At 36.4% G+C, this 12,522-nt stretch overlaps 1 pseudogene across 1 annotated transcript; it reads left to right on the top strand.

Moving 5' to 3' along the window:
* The first annotated feature begins 5,102 nt into the window (after positions 1-5,102).
* LOC309495779 (putative nuclease HARBI1) lies at positions 5,103-6,210 on the top strand (annotated as a pseudogene). Its single transcript has one exon. The product of its transcript is annotated as a putative nuclease HARBI1 (transcript).
* Positions 6,211-12,522: the final 6,312 nt, after the last annotated feature.

The raw sequence follows: 12,522 nt of genomic DNA, 5'->3' as shown, positions 1-12,522 counted from the left end.
AACCTCTCCAAGTCAAAATTTTCTAGTGACTGGTCACATCTAAATTTTTAAATTGGCCCAAGTGCAATTCTTGTTGCAATAGTCTGTTAACATTGGCTCAATGAGAAATAATACGTCAGACTAATTGAAAAATGTAGATGTTATCAGTCATTAGAATTTTTTTTTTACAGTGTAGGCAAAAAAAAGAGTAGGCAAAAAGTACCTGGATGACCTAGTATTTCCGGCAATATTCTGAAGTGTGCATATGATGGACACTTTACTATCCCATGAGGCCACGGGCCACGGGAGAGGATTTGTGAATGACAGTGAAGTGACGTGACTGTCGCTGGCAGGTCACATGATAATGACAACATGACGAATATATTACGTCCGGATTACATTCATACTGAACACACTTATACTAGAACATACTTTTTTATCAGTCGTGAGGTTATTACTTATTCAAAATAACTCAAGAGAGTATGTGATTTTGGACACAGCCTGCATTTCACCTATGGCACTGTTTTGAAGTCGGGGTGGCGTCAAAGTAATGGGGCGTGTACAATGGGCCTGGCCACACCCCTCTCAAATTGATGTCATCAGCGCGAGACGCAGACCACAACACATGGCTGAGCAGTGGCATGCGGCCGGGTGGATAATTTATTCACTGGCATTAAAACGTGCATGGTTTCGTTTTGCTAACTAAATGTGTATTAACAGCATTTGCTCAAGTTAAAGAAGTAAATAACACAGTTAAAGTGGTGTATATTATTAGCCGTAGGCTACTTGCTAACGTGAAGTGTCTGAAAAAGCAGCATCTGCTGTTTATTTCTCTCAATGTGCACACTTTTATAATGTTGATAGATTATTTTGTTTAATTTGAGGAATAATAGCCTACTTATTATTGTCCACGCTTCCCCATTCACATCTCTCCGGCCGGGATATGGCTCTAATTGTTCTTATCTTGTCTTTATTATATTTACTAATGCCTTTCCATGCACTGTTTTAATATCTAATTTCTTTGGTCAGACTTCTCACTTCATTTTGACTTTGTATCAAATGCCCTTTCTTAAAAAATAAATAATCATTCTAATGTTCTTTACTTTTCAAAATTAGTCATAAAACATAATCACTCCTAGCAGGAACATAAGGGCTAGCTAGCATGTTAGCTTAGCATAGCATCAAGTCATGACAATTTATAAGATTAAAACCATGTTTTTGCTCCACTCACTTTATAACACCAGTTGAGTGTTGGAAATAACCTTGTGCTCCGATGTGGCTTCTTATCATAGTATGAGGCAAATATTTTATCGTGTTCTAACCGGTGATAAAGGATATTAAAAGGGATAGTTCACCAAAAACAGGAACATTCTAATCACCCTCATGTCTTCCAAACTCGTTCGACTTTCGTTTATCTTTGGAACAAAAATGAAAATCTTTTTGATGAAATCTGAGAGCTTTGTGTCCCTCCATAGACAGCTACGCAACTTTGACGCTTCAAAAAGTTCGTAAAGAGATCGTAAAACGAATCCATGTGAATTTTGTTGTTTAGTCCAAATTTTCTTAAGAGACTGTATTGCTTTATATGATGAACAGAATTATTTTAGGCTTTTATTCACATTTAAACATTCATCAACTCACACATCAGTTGCTGCAAGCTAGAGCATGTTCACTTGAGGTGCGAGAACCAATAAGGTTCTGTTTATATTCACTGATTAATGTTTATATGTGAATGAAAGACTAAATTGAATCTGTTCATCATGATCGAGTCTCTTCAGAAAATTTGGACTGCACCGATCAAATCATATGGATTAGTTTTACGATCTCTTTATAAACATTTTGATGCTCAAAGTGGTAGTTGCGTAGCTGTCAACAGAGTGACAGAAAGCTCTTATTTGTTTTTCGAAGATGAACGAAAGTCTTACGGGTTTGGAACAACACGAAGGTGAGTAATTACCAATGATCATTATATAGATCAGTGGTAATTACCCAGCAAACATGTTGTGGCAACGTCTGTGGCACGTTGCATTTCTCGTTCCACTTCGTGAAGTGGATGAGGGAAGTTAATATGGACAGACCCTCGTTCCCTCGATTTTGACAGAGGGAGCGAGTCTACCTCAAATGTACACTTCAGGCACCTATATGTCCCACAATGCAGTACGATTGTGACGTCACCACAGATCTCGTCTAATCACCACCACAACAGACAACTCTATGATATATTAATTATAATTTTTATTTATTTATTTAAAACAACCCAAACACACATATAAACACTTGGATGCTCCATTAAACAAATTCTTAAAGGAATTTAAAAAAAAATAATAAATCAGCTCCATTGCTGATTCCAAGTGATCAAGGGTTTAGAACGTTCCAGTTCAGCCCATTGCAGTTTCCGCCAGTAGTGGGCACTCGTGCAACGTAAGCAATTACGCACATCCGACCGAGTGAACGAGACGAGACGGAGGGAAGTTAGCGAGTGAAGGGCATGACAATTTTGGACTGGAACCCAGCATGATAGACGACGTTCTGACATTTTTTTATTTATTTGTATGCTAGATAGACCTATAGATATCCCCCATTTAGTATTTTATGTTTTGAGGTTAATTTTTAATTAGTCAGATCAGATGATAGATAATTATATATTGTTTATCCTTATTATTATTTAATGGGGCTATCAGTAAATTAGCCAAATTATAATCAACACCTGCAAGTGTAAACTTTGAAGAGTAAAAATGACAGAAGGTTAATTCAACTTTACTAAAACTGCATTATGGTAATCAAATTGCACTTCCAAAAGTCATACATTTGTGGAAAAAAGAAGAAGAAAAAAAAACTAAAATGTTTTTTTGTTTTGTTTTTTTTTTTAAATAAAATAAAATTTAAAGTCCTTATAGATTTCGCGTGTTGTCCGCCTACACTTCACATAATAGGCCTGTAGGTGGCGCCTGGGCCTTATTTAACAAACTATGATAGTTTGATCGAATGGTAATATAGGCTACATAGACTAAATAAAAAGTGACTTTAATACTAGCCTACTTACCATTAATGCGACTTTTGGTGCTGGTTTTGTGCAGTGCTTTGTAGTCATTTAGCATCCGTTGTTTAAACGACGCAGATTCAGATCGCTTCATAAAATATAAATTCGTCTGTCCCATAATTTTCAAACGATTTAAAATTACCACTCCACTTCACATTGTCCAATGACATTTGAACTTCTTGTGCCAGATAACGATTGGTCGGTGTATTATACATGACAAACAGGCTTCAATGAATTATGTAATATTTTAAAATATGTGATAGGCCTATGTGGATTTTTAATTGAATCGACACACTAACTTTTATTATAAAAAAAAAAAAAAAAAAGAGACGTTTAAAAATGTTTGGTTTATTCCTTCCTGCCGTCGAGCCATATACTCACTGAAATAACTGCATTTGGCTCGAGAGAGCATCGGTTCCTGAGCAGACTGGAATACCTAGACTAAATAGCAGACAACAAATCAAGTGAAAAACGAATCAGTGCGAGCGAGGCTACATTAGTCACATTAGACAATTAAGTTGGGTGTGTTTGAATAATTATGTATCTTATTTAGCTGAGGTAAATTGAACGTAATTCTCACGTATCCTTACTCTATGAAGAATGAGACGACACACTATAGGCACAACCTTAAGCAATGGCCCTGAACGGTGGTTTAATGTCAACATTGTGTCAACGTGTTGTTGTTAAAACGTTGTTAGAAGGTTGGATAGCCTACGTTGTGCCAACGTTCAGTGTTTGCTGGATAATTACAGAATTTTCATTTTTGGATGAACTATCCCTTTAACGCATTATTCTTATGAAAATATCCAAGATGCCTTGAAGAAACTAGATAAACCATATCATCGCAAACGTGTTCATCTGTAAAAACTTTCATGAGTCATGTTATTCAGCTACAGCGATCTCTGGATCTCTGGATGCCTTTGCCCATATAAGGGATTTCCTGGAACGTTATAAGATATATGACTCTAATCCCCTGGGCCCAGTTTTCTTAAAAAAAAAAGTTAGCTGGATCACTATGATCCGGATAAATCCCATGTTTTGCTATCCAGGATCACCTGATCCATCTTACTTTTATGCCAGTTTTTTAAAGGAACATTGGATTGGATCACTGTGATCCAAATACCAAATTTCAAGGATTACCAAATCCTGTTTACCAGAGCCTTAAATGGAACCAACAGTGTAGCCTACTGGCTTAGCAAAGAACAACAGGTAGGCAAAATACCGGTGGCCACAAATAGCCATTGTTTGTTTTAATTTGAAGAAACAGAAACACTGTAATAAACAGAAACATTTTGCATTCCTTATTTTGTTATAATGTTAAAAAAACAAAACAAAAACAATACTACCCAATAGTCAAAAATCATTTACACAGGACAGATACCAGCCCTTTCCATCGCTCCCTTTAGATGCATCTCCATCTGCACCTTTCTCTGCTGCAGCTGGCTAAGCAAGATTTGTACTTCTGCTCTTTCGGTTTCCCATTTCAGAGGCAACTCATAGCTGTCACCATCCTGGTTTGTAGCTGAGGAACGTTTGCGTTTTCTTGTAGGAACGTCTTGGACTGTCTTCATTACATCCACTGGGGATCTATCTTCCTCCTCAATCACTGTGGTCAAGTCCAGGACAAACATTTCCTCTGCAGGAGAAGTTTGCTTGCATTCTTCTGAAGTCCTAGTCTCTGTAATTGTACTTCGCCATCTGCTTCTATGCCTTCAATGCCATGTAGAGCCTCTGATTTTTCTCCTCCTATGATATCAAGGACCATATCAGTGAAATCACCCCTCTTATATGGCTTGTTACCTGTTTGGGGGTTCTTGGCTTCAGTAAGGTCTTTCGTTGCCTTGGCCCTAAGGTTCTTCCATCGCAACATAACTTGTTTTATGGTCCTCTTTTGGCAAGACCCCATGGCATTGACATGATTGGTTATGTCCTCCCAAATGTTGGGTTTTCCTTTTTTGGTAATTTCTCCACCGTTTGCAGAGCTGAAACCTCCTACTATCGAGGCAAAATTGGCTCTCCAGCAGTGCACAGGTTTCTACCTCAGTAAAATTAGGCCCTTTTGCAGGCCTACAACACTGATCTTAAAAGCCTTGAGCATGATTGCTTTGGCTTGTGCTCAATTAGGCTTACACCAATCGGCTCATTGCTGGTCAATGGGTGACACCATTTAAGCACATCATGTCTTTGCACCCATTTCTCTTAGCCTATAGAGGCATCCACATGGCGGGTATTGTTCATCGTTACCGTAGGAGACGGTACCGTCAAAGGGTGCATGCTGAGCGTGCCAAACCACTCGAGCAATACACATCAGAAGAACTGTATGCATGTTTTCGCTTTGGGAGAGATGACATTAATGCAGATCTTGTCAGGCCAACACTCCAACACCAAACCCAAAGGAGTCATGCTTTATCTGTGGAGGAACAGTGCTTAATCGCACTGCGCTTTTATGCATGTGGGACTTTCTACCAAGTAATGGGTGACAATATGGGAGTGAGAAAAGCAACCGTGAGTAATGTGGTGAAGGCTATGTCAGTAGTACTGGGCAGTCTGATCAATCAATTTGTTTCCTTTCCCAAGGATGACTAGACAGCTCAGACTAAGCATTTTTTTTTTTTAATTGGGAACATGCCTAGCACTATTGGTGCTATTGATTGTACTCCTGTGCATATCCAAGCACCTTGTGAAAGGGAGAGGGAGTATGCCAATCGAAAGGGGAGGCACAGCATCAACATCCAACTTGTGGGCAACGCCAACTTCATAATAACCAATTGTGTTGTGAAATGGCCCAGGGTCTGTTCATGATGCACGTATTCTAAGAGAGAGTGCACTATACAGAGAGCTTCAATCCCACCGACCAAATGGCATTGTATTGGGAGACAGCGCGTATCCACTCCTACCATGGCTAATGACCCCTTTTCCAGTTGCAAACACACCTGCAAACACACGCTTCATCTTCTCACATTGCCCGAAGAGATGGTTTGCATGTCTTAACTACTTAAAGAGTACAACCCAAGGTGACATGCAACATAATCCTTGCCTGTATTGTTTTGCATATCATCGCCACGAGGCGTCATGTCCCTCTTGATGACAAATTTGATGGACCTGAGCCTGATGTAGAACCAGAACAGCCGCCAATGTTCTTACCTAATGAAGGACACACTGGAAATACAATTGTGAGAAATTACTTTTAACTAGGCTGCTGAATGACTTTTAATGTTATTGTTGTTAATGGCAATGACCATATTGTTGTCATTGCCATTAATATACTGTGGAATTATACTGTGGAATTATAGCAACAGGGACATTTATTTGACAGCTGATAGTTTTGAGTTTTTTTATTTATTTATTTTTTACCATATATCATTAGATGTGACATAATTCATATATGCTTCAAATATGAAGAAATGTATTTATCATCAGTAAACATGATTTTGTGATCATTCACTTAAAAAAAATCCTCTCCGATTTTATTTGGTTCGAAAAATCACAACTGAATCCACCCTTCTGATGGGATCAGGATAATCCTGTTTTTTTTTTTTTTTTTGTTGTTTTTATCAAATAGATCACAAACCGAGTTCAAAGTTTTGAAAAACCCAAAGGGCAGGTTTGATCCAGATCAAATGTAAGATCGGATTACATGCTCTGATCCTAGTTCGGAATCCCTCTTTTGCTTTTGAAAAACCCATTTCCAAAATTTGATCCAATCCGTGATCCGAAATCCCACTGGTTTACTTTTTAAAAATTAGACCCTGTGGCCAGTTGCATAAACTGTTAAGACTAGTCTTACAAGTTAGTCATCCAATTTTATTCTTTAAAACTGTTAATAACTTTTTAAAGTCTGTAACATAAAAACGTAGATTGGTCTAATTTGACACCGAACAGTAAGACTGATTACCCCTAACTAACTTCTAGTTGATGATACTAGTTCTTAAGACACAGTCTTAACATAATGGCTATGTTTATGCAACTGAACAGGCTTAATACTAGTCCCAGTCTAAAATGCATGTTTGAGGTGTCTTTAGATGCACACCAGTAATGTTTTTTTTTTCTTTTTTTCTAAGGCACGTTTATAAAATCTGCTCCTGGATTAATCTAAACCCTGTGAAACCGGACATAAGAGTCTCACTTGTGGACTTTCTGTGCTAGGGCTCCCTCTGGCTTCCAGTGTGAATGAAACAAACATTAAATGAGAGTGTTTAGGGCTTCATAAAGCTCACATTCCCTCATTTAGGGTAAACATTTTATAAATATCACTCCTCTTTAAAGACGATGAAGTAGCCTAAACGTATGAGAATGAATCTATATTTCTCCAAATCTGCATGCTTTTGAACTAAAAGTCCCGATGGACGTTTAGTCAAGCGCTTTCATGATGACTGTACAGCCTGTAAGGTACAGGATGTTTTTTTTTCTCCCAATGGATTCCTCACACAATTTAAGCAATTACTGTGATTATAAGATATTAAGAGTAAAATAGAATTCAAAAATTTAAGCTTGAGTCTTAGACCTTTTTAATGATGTATAGTTTGTCAAGTTTATTACAATCGTTTACATTGAAACTAGCAGTAATTTGCATCTTAAAAATATATAAAAAATACAATATATGCTCTCAATGCCAATGCAGAAAAGTTAATGATCTCAAGGCTAGATTATTGAAATGCTTTGGGTGGTTGCCCTGCATGCATAATAAACAAACTCCAGCAGGTCCAAAAAACAAAACAAAAAAAACCATCTCTTTAACCTGGCATAACACATTATCAATTTCTACAACACCCGGTGTACTTGTTGTATCTTAAGAAGAATGGCATCTACGCTAATATTATTCTCTCTGTTTATCTCGAGGTTACCGTAGTCAGCCGGATCCGGTCTGTATCCAGATCAGATGGTAGACCTTCACCTAGACACAACCAAAACGCAGCCCTGAATGTCAGCAGAGACTGTGTCTACTAGTCTACTAGGCCTTACATGACAGCCATCAGCACAGATCCTCAGTAGAGATCACAGGAATCAGACAGGTCCCCCGCACAGACCCATATGGACAGCTGACTGTACAGACGCTGTTGTATGAGAACTGAACTGACCTGGATGATGACTTTTTTTTTCAGAACTGCCTTATAGATGAAATGAACTAATTTAATAATTGATGATCTTTACAACAGAACTGAATAGGGGTGTAACAATATATCGTCACAATATATCGCAATACAAAAATGCATCAATATGTATCATGGATAGTGACAATATGTATTGTGTATAGTTCACCTAAAATGAAAATTAATGTGTGAGTTTTAGTGTCAGTACTACATTAAACTACTATATATAATGTATAATATAATGTATAATAATGCAATATTTGTGGGCCCTGATAATGCCAAATGTCTCACAGATGTCTTAAAAAGTGGCTTACATTATTTTAAATATATATAGTCAGTGACATTCATCTAAAATAATTCTGTATTTTCAGCTTCAGCATCATGAATATTTTTATTCTGGAGTAACCATTGTCCTGTGCATTGGGTTACCAACACTGAGTCTAGGCCTACTCATTTACACCCACAATGTAATATCACATTTAGCATTTTAATTAACAGTAAACATTTTGTTAACCTTTTACCATATGTCTTGGAGTATCGCAATAATATCGTATCGTGAGTTCAGTATCGTGTGATGTATCGAATCGTGACACAAGGGTATCGTTACACCCCTAATCAACACTGAACTGACTTCAGCTGAACAATAGCCGAAATGCATCATTTTCCTGTTCCTGTTTATTCAGAAATTGAATAAAATAATTTAATGTAAAATAGCACTGCATAGCTCCAGTGAGTGAGACAAATGAAAAGGAAAATGCTGGTGAGAATAAAAACATTTCCCCTTTGTTAGTAATGAGTTTTATTTATGAAACAAATAAACAATATATGTAACTTCTCAACTATCACAAATGGACTTGTTTGCCCAATTTTTCGCAACTTTATCTGGAGCAGCCTATAGGCCCCTGAAGCTGGTATAAGAAGAACTTGCAGAGTTTTCAATGTCCTAATCAGTTGTTTTTGTGAAAATGCAATGCAGTAATGTTGCCTGTTAAGAAATGTTGCTGATGTTACTATGTGTGTATGTGTGTGTTTGTGCATGTGCATGTGCGTGCGTATGTGCTTGTGTCTGTTGTTCTTTTAAAGGACCCAGTCATCATCTTTTGACCTCACCACAACACACCACCCATCACACCCTGGTACAAGTTGCCAGCAGCTCGCTGAACCTAGTAAGAGAAACTATGTAGTAAAAACCTAATTGGGTAATCAAAAATCGTATCATATTATCCATTTCCTTATAGCCATGCAGTCAAAAGTCCTCAAGTTGTAGTCTTCCCCCCAGGCCAAGGCCAAGTTAGCCTGGCCAACGGATTTCCTCACTTCCTCACCGTACAAAAAGCTGCAACAAAGGCTGCAAAAAAAGGAACAAGTAAGGCTCGACAGAAACACAAGCAGAAAACAGATGACGATGCTGAATGCATCTATTGTGAATTAGATGTGAAGGCTGCCAGGAATGGGCTCATGTTGAATGTTCAAATGAAAATCAAGGGGAGTTCATCTGTGAGATATGCATGGATAAGAAAAACAATTCAAATAAATTAAATGTTCTCCCCTAGTGAAAAATAAATATACTAAAATGTATTTGAAATACATTTATTTAATGCTAAGTATACTACAAATACATTTATGTACTTGATATAAATACTCTGCAATTGTACTTGTGTTATACTAAATTGATTTAGGCTACTGCTAAATTGGGACTTAATGCACTTTAGTTATCCGGAAATAGTGCTGAGGTCCAACTAAAGGTATCTTAAGTTTATTTGATTGTGCTAAAGTGAAACTATTGCAAGTATACTTCAGGTACACAATATCTTGCATTTAAAGACTGATATTATACAGTGATCATACTATCCTTAAAATTTTTTATATTAAGACACATTTAGGCTTAATATCAGGAAATGTGCATTGTGCAATAAAGAAGTACTCCAAATAAAGTTAAATTATAATATCTATATCAGTAAGTGTCAAGTGATATGTCAGTAGTATACTTAGTATGAAATAAATGTATTTTAAATACATTTTGGTATAGTACTTTTCCCCACTAGGGTCTATTTAGCCTATGCATTTATTTATTTATATATATATTTGACTGATTTATTGTCTGACTAACTTTCAGCAGGTTCATTAATAAATATTCCTATTTATCTATGTTCTTTTGGCTTGTCTTTTTTTTTATTTTAAGCTAAAATGGTTTGTAGCCTACTCCGATTTTGCTGTAAATGTATAAAGCAAATTGTTTTGTCAGAGTGGAGGCATTTAACCCCACCTATTGTCACTGAAAACTAATGATTCTAGACACATTTAACTTTTGTTTCACTGAAGAAATTACAGTCATTTCCCCCCCCCACTGTACACAAATATTCACTGTGTAAATTAAATAAAGGTTAATCCTTATTAAAGTTACAAAATTTATTCAGTGAGTGATTTCTTTGTCTTTTTTGTAGTTTGATCACCACAAATGGATCTCAGGCTTTTGTCACTTTTAGACATAATGCACTGATCCAATATCACCTACTGATTCACATGCATTGTCTTTCTCTATTGTTTACATTCACTTAAGCCATAACTGACTATGTTTACTAGGATACACGGCAAGGCAGGCATTTTTAGAGAAATGTGTGTATTTTTAAATTTTTTTTTTTTTTTTTACTTTATTGCATGACAACATACAGTCATGTTTATGGCCCTGCCTAAGGTGGCCCTCTAGTGCCTGTTAAAGCAATCGCATCAACACTGTACTAAATGCAATGAGCTAAGCTGCTTATAAATCTTTAGACTAGATATCACTTTTCATTTTAGAACATATCCATTTTTTTAATTACTTGTGTCATATATTACTACATCACTGAATATTGTCTGATCATATTGTTTTTAGACTTGATGCGGTGATGGTACATAATAATAATAATAATAATAATTATATATATATATATATATATATATATATATATTTTTTTTTTTGTAAAGTAGCCTATATGTAAGTATTTGGCTGCTTTTGAAAAATATTTAGATAAATTACATAATATATATTCATCTTTGGCTCTTGTAATATTGTAATTGCGTTATATTATTATGTTCTGTTGTTCATTAGACCTTGCTTTTTTAATATAAAACACAGATTTGAGATTTCAGATGATCAAGTCAATAATCGCACTTCAAACTCAAACCAATTTATTATTTTTGTTTATTGTGTCTTTACGTTTTGTTCAGCCTTTCCCACATAAACCCCAAACATTTTTGTATGACAGATGATGTATCTCCGTCTTTCAAATGATTTTTTTTTAAAGATTTTGTTTAAACTTAAATAAAAAAATAAATACAAAATTATATTGCGTATATACACTTATTGGCCCTCATTTATCATTCTTGCGTAGAAACGGGCGTATATGTTGGCGTAAGATTATGCTTACACTCCTCTCACCGCCTGATTTATGAAGCTGTGCGTACCTTTGAAATCCAGGTGTACGCAATACCTGCCTTTGATAAATGCCGCGGCTGAAAACGATCGTCATTAGAATAACACGCCCCTATATATTCAAGTCTCCGCTTCCCCCACGCCCTCATTTTACGCCATAGACACACGGAAGACGGCAAAGAAACAATTAGCATTTAATTTCGTATCACCTCACATGTATTGGGGTGTACAATAGTGATGATGATGTGATGTAGAGTACCATTCATTCACATTAATAATTGCATGACAATTTGTAATATTCTTATTATTATTATTATGGTTTTTATTATTAATGACGCTTATTGTTATTTAGAAGAAGAATGTCATTATTATTATTATTATTATTTGTATTATTATTATTTAAAAGAAGAAGGTAATTTTTATTATTTTGTCAGTCTGAATTATTTTTTGGTCATTGAAAGCCTTTCATTACAGCACCTGCCGGGCCTAACCACCGTTTCAAAGAATAGTACGACGGCGAGCGCGTCGAGTATAGAGTATTACCAACGCATTCTCATCCTAGGGCGTCATATTTGGGGAGGTGCGCGCGCAGTCTGCGGAGACTCGCACTGCGGAGCCAGGCGAAACGTCAGGTAAACCGCACAGGCTCGCAACTGAAGGAATACATATGCCTACAAATCAAATGCTTTGGTAAAGTCACACAAATTAAACATTGAAGTCCATGTTGCACAAAAATAAACACTGAAGTTTATAATTACTATATTGTTTTTTTTGTTTTTTTTTACAGTGGGTCATAATATATCATATCTTTTAGTTTGTCAGTGCGTTTTGTGGTGTTAGGAATTGTTTTTCTGCGCATTTCCACACTAACTCAAAACGTGCGTACACCACCTCCTGAGCTGGCGTAGGATTTGAGCGTGCCGTACGCCAACGTCCATATTGATAAATCTCAAAGTCACCGTGGTTTTGGGTGTACGCCAGGTGTACGCTGGAAATTT

Source organism: Leuciscus leuciscus (assembly GCF_965113295.1).
Source record: "Leuciscus leuciscus genome assembly, chromosome: 3".
In the NCBI taxonomy this organism is placed as follows: Eukaryota; Metazoa; Chordata; class Actinopteri; order Cypriniformes; family Leuciscidae; genus Leuciscus; species Leuciscus leuciscus.
This window is presented reverse-complemented; position numbering and strand designations above follow the sequence as displayed.